Raw genomic sequence first — 5,434 nt, 5'->3', positions numbered from 1 at the left:
TCTCTGAGATGTTGAAGTCTTGGTTATTTAAGGCAAAAATCAGAGTCAAATCAGGGTTGAATTAAAACTTGATGACCCAGACAAATTTGATGGATAAGTTGCATCAACATGCAATCTACGGTGCACTTATGGATGGCTGCCATCAAAAGATAGATAGCAAGCAAACAATGTATGTAAAGATATAGGTTATACGATATATATGGCTTGTGTTATTTGATAACCGTCCATCTTCTTATAGTGGTCATCCATGAATATACCGTATTCTGTTGTGCCACACACAGAAAAATCCTTGTTCTTTCTTAAAATTAAGATTGTTTAACACTATCGTCGGTCATGATATTAATTTAAGCACGGAGCACAAGTGGGCAGATGGAATGTCCATAAAGAAAGAAAAGGATAGCGCAATACTTTTGTTCAAAAAGGGATGCCGCAATACTTTTGTTCAGAAAGGGATACCGCAATACTCCAAGTTGGTCTAGTGGAAGTGGCCACGAGAATAGAAAACGAAGTCCACTTGCTCATGACCTTAAAAGATTCCAAAACTACGTGGTAAAGGATGCCAATAACCATGTGAGAAACAAAAAAAAAACACCAATCATGATCTAGTAGAATGGTATTCCCATTTTCTAGTCCCAAACAAAATCTTTCGATAAACCAAAACAACAAAATATGCAACTGAATGGTTCAATAGACCCTGCTGTGCTGATAGTCTTCTCTGGTTTTCTTTGATGTTTCACTTCTTCTTCTGCAGGCGAATCTAGCTGTTCTTTTGCGATCTCCATTAGCCGCTTCTTCAACTATTGTTTTTTACTTGTTTGGCTTTAAACTTTGCAGTTATTTTCATATTGTCTTTGCTTCAATTTAGGCTGATTTCTGAAGCTTTTTATCCTGGGTATTCTACAATCTAGCCTGCTTTCCATAAAAAAAAGGCAATCTAAAATATTACAAGCATTAGACTTTCTTAACTTTTCCTGAAGAATGATCACATGCATTAGAATTGTTTCGCTTATTATTTTTCTCTGCCGATCATGGGAGCATAGATGAAAAAAATTTCTCAAAGAAAAGGAAAAAAAGAAAGAAAGAAAGGAGGTAGGCAGAATTCATCATCAATAACATTTACCGGCCAGTATTGATATATGCATGGATTTAACACATCATCCGCCACAACCACCTCCACAGGCACCACAGGCGCCACAACCACCTCCACAGCCACCGCCATCTCCACCGCCATCTCCACCACCACCGCTGTTCTTGGCATTAGGGTTCCGGCTGTCACTCCCATAATAGACAACGTTGTTGCTTCCACTGTCAGCCCTGTCAGGATGCTGGCCGCAGGCAACGATGACCATCGATATGACTGAAAGGGATGCAACGATCATGCAAAATAAGAAGACGAGCGCTGATATCTGGGGCTCCGACTCATCGCCATAGCCGTGGTCGCTAAGGAGAGCACCGAAGATTCTGGCCATCGGAGCATCTAATGCCCCTCAACTATTGCTTAAGAATTTGAACAAGTTGATAGAGTAGGCTGTAGAAACGCTAAAATCTTCTTTCTAATTAAGTTGCCCTCATATGCGCAGGACTTTCCCTTCCCATTCCTGCAGAAAGTGACAAGAAGATCAGGCTACAGTTTTCAGAAATTCCATGTAGTTATCCTTGTGGATAGCGTTTGTTGACCAGTAGCTCATAATTTGATTTGGTAATGGGAATGGGATGCCGAAATCAAAGATCAGTCTGGTTCTCTTTATACCCTCAACTAGTTGGTGCTTGGCCCCTGGGGCTTGGGTTTTAGGAGCTTGATCTCTGTGTATATCCGCCTACCGCCTACGTGGTTTGCACTTGTGATCCATTTCTAAGCTATCTTCTATGGGCAATTGTCGCTAGATTTTATTATTGTTGTTGTTGTTGGCCCTTGGGGCTTCGGCTTTTAGGAGCTTGATCTCTCTATATATCCGCCTACCGCCTACATGGTTTGCACTTGTGATCCGTTTCTAAGCTATCTTCTATGAAGAATTGTTACTAGATTGTTGTTGTTGTTGTTATTATTGTTGTTGTTGTAGAAGATTTGAAACAAGGAGATAGGCAGTTCTTCAGATATAATGACTAAATCCTTAAAATTTGACGGAGTCTGGATTTGAAACTTTTTTTTTTTTCAGTAAAATAATGAAAAGATATTTGCTAGATTGACATATGGGGACCTTGAAGGATAAGTTTCCTTTGGGGTTCTGGAAGGCCAACCAATTTGAATTTTACTGGCATGTTTAGTGTTTGCTTCTGTTGTGAGAACAGAAGATGATGTTAAAAGCTAAAATTTCTTTCAGAAAAAAAAAAAAAAAAAAGCTAGACTTTCTAGCCTTTCCTGAACATACTTTTCTATTATTTTAGTATTTTTAGATAATATTATCAAATATTTGTTTTACAGAATACTTTTTTTAAAAAAGTTACATTGTTTTTTAGCAGTATCAAGACCCAGCTGCAAGTAAATGTCAATGGAAACTAAACCACGTTTTCCTGATTACACGTCAGGCCACGTTTGATTGAATAATAAGTAGTAACGGGAAACTCTAGTAGGGATCCAAAGTTGTTAAAAAGCTGTAGTGAATCTAGTGATACAAGCAGCAGCACTGGGATTCAATACTTAAATAATAAATAGATTAATCTTTCTACATGTGGCTTTAGCGAACCTCGAAGGTTCAGATCCCTTCTTATGAAAGCTTCCATCACGTGCACCATCTTGAGGACTTGACATCAGATTACAAAAAGCATCCGCTAAGGCATTCTACAATCATGTAGTGCCCCATCCTCATTCTCGTCTCTAGTGGAACAGCACGCTCTAGTGGAACAGCACGGACAGTGGGACAAAGCTTTTATTATGCATGAATACAGTCCAAGCTTCCAATAAGCGTCAACAAGCAGTGCGTAGAAAAATATACTTTTCATTCTTTATTTTGAGGAAAGGGTCATGTTGATCGCATTTCTAGAAGGGAACAAAAAAAGAAAAAAAAATAAAAAGAGAAGCGAGTCATGTTAATGTCAGGACCAATGGGACCATCCCATCACACGTATCTACTTGGGCTTTTTTTTTTAGATGCAAGTGAACCAGGATAAATCTATGCACGGTGGAGAGCGCGCAATCGAGAATCGGTGAAATACAAGGGGTCGCGTGGCGTGTTATACACCGTGGGATTTGCACGGTCCAATTGCACCTGATGCACGCAAGACGGAGGCATGATCAAGGCGGCTAGAAATTAGAATTCTTTTTTTTTTCGCCCCGCTCGGCCCTTGTCGTGTTCTGTGTCAATCACGGGCTGGCAGACAATACATCACACTGACTTGCTGGATGTGGTATCACCTAATTTTAGTTTGAATAATATCTTTTTTGTTTCTAAGACTGCAAATGATTGGGCTGACCTTTAACCTGTCCCGATGCTGATTTGATTAAATCCAACTTATCCAATATTTGAAGACCCATGGGATAAATCAGGCTTAAACATCGGATCCAATCTAAATCTTAGATGGGGTCTAGGACTCATATTTTCAACCCAACTAGGTCAGGGCTTATCCATGTCTAGTTTGGGTCCATAAAAATGCATCCGACCCGATTCAATCCGAACATAAACCCACCAAACCCAAATGTTTGAATCATATAAATATGCTCCTTTACTTAAATATCTTTTCTAATTCATTAAATAAATTCTTATTTAGATTAGTTTTTCTTTTTCATCTCGAAAACTACATCTTCTCTCGTCTATTTTCTTTTAATTATTTTTAATTATTCATATTTCATAATCAGTTTTGATGGATCCTAATTTCTAATGCTTGCGGGATCTGCTGTCTCAACTGCAAGTTGCTTAACTTGAGTTGTTATCCCCTCTCAGACCTCCAAAAATTACTAATACATCGGTATAAGAGCTTGCCTGCCATGGTTCTTTCGTAGTTGAGTCTTGCCATAAAATTATCGGTAGTGGTGGTTTTCTTTGTCCTTTCACTGAAGTCTTCTTTTTGAGTGGAAAAGGAGGAAGCAGAGAGCGTCCCCTTATTTATTAAAGAATATTTACAGCAGAATTACAAATTTTGGGATGTACAAGGACCGTTCAGAAACAAACTGAAGGCCCACACCCCATCCTGATCCCAAAGTTCAAAATCACCCGATCATTGGTTTAACAGAGTAAAGGAGTCGGAAGAGGACAAGGCCATTGTGGGGTGCAAGAGATTCCATTGTTATCCACAGGCTGTGATGACTTGCTTCAAACCTGACAGAACAGAGAACAGAGACAGCACTAGTTCTAAAGGATTGCGGAGTGGTCTAAAGAACAGCGTAGATTGACTTCTTCTTGTTCAAAAAGAGCCTTGCATTTCTATGTCTCCAAACCTCCCAGAAGATCGCCGCAAACATCTAATCTCCACCCCTGCCTTCCAGTTTAAACTTGTTCTTCCTTCTCCATGTGGTCCAAAGGTTAAGGAAGGTGGAAGGCCGCCTCATTAATTTCAACTGCAGCTTTAGGGTAGTTCACACACTCTGAGCAAATGAGCATATGAGGAAGAGGTGGTTGACCGACTCCATGTTAGAACCACATAAGACACAACCTGAGCTAACATTCCAACCTTTCTTGGCGAGAACTTCCCCTATATGCAACTTGTTCCTAGTTGCCAACCAAAAGAAAATCTTCACTTTTTTGGATGCTCGTATTTTCCCAAGGATATTCGAGAATGGACATCCGAGCCCCCCAAAATGAAGGAACTTATAAAAAGAATCAACCGTGAGCAATCCGATCACATCAACTTCCAAACCAGCACATCTACGATATCAGAAGGTGCAACTAGAGCAAGTAGGTTAAGGATTCCAATTGCCTCACCCATATGAAAGTCATAAGATCCCCACAATCAAATGCACCAAGAGAGGCTCCTCCAGCTCCAAAATAAAGACAACGGCGAGTTTGGTTTTAAGATCCGGGCAAAGAGATCCTCGAACTGGGAGAAAGGGGAATCTCATCAATCCGGACATCCTCTCAAAACCGAATGGACAACCCATTCCCTAGCTTGAAAGCCATGCAACTCCAAAAAGCGAAGGTTTAAAAACTGATGTCCTTTCAACTAGGGGACATGCCCTTGGTACTTTTCCTCGACCTCATGCCAAATCTCCTCCGTGAGTAATAGGCACATGCTATCTGCCACCACCAAGGATTTGTTTACCTTTTAAGAAATTTCCAACTCCATTTAGCCAACAGTTCATAATTCATCAGCAAGATTCTTCACACTCAATCCGCCCTGCTCTTTGGACTTACTGACAGTGTCCTAATTTATCAAAAAATGGAACCCACTTATTCTGTTGGTGCCTTTCCAAAGAAATGCCCTTCTTATCATATCTAATCTTTTTATGACTTTGGCAAGGTAGTTTGAACATACACATGTAAGAGGGAAGAGTGGTGAGCAC

The 5,434-nt window shown here is 40.1% G+C and overlaps 1 long non-coding RNA gene across 1 annotated transcript; it reads left to right on the top strand.

Annotated features, from left to right (window-relative positions):
- The first annotated feature begins 433 nt into the window (after positions 1-433).
- Positions 434-2,034, top strand: LOC140851078 (uncharacterized). Its single transcript, XR_012133891.1, has 2 exons — positions 434-1,089; positions 1,180-2,034. It is a non-coding gene; the product is annotated as an uncharacterized lncRNA (long non-coding RNA).
- The last annotated feature ends 3,400 nt before the right edge of the window (positions 2,035-5,434 follow it).

Source organism: Elaeis guineensis, chromosome 1 (genome assembly GCF_000442705.2).
Source record: "Elaeis guineensis isolate ETL-2024a chromosome 1, EG11, whole genome shotgun sequence".
NCBI lineage: Eukaryota > Viridiplantae > Streptophyta > Magnoliopsida > Arecales > Arecaceae > Elaeis > Elaeis guineensis.
The sequence above is the reverse complement of the archived record's forward strand: the minus strand, read 5'-3'. Positions and strand labels throughout refer to the sequence as shown.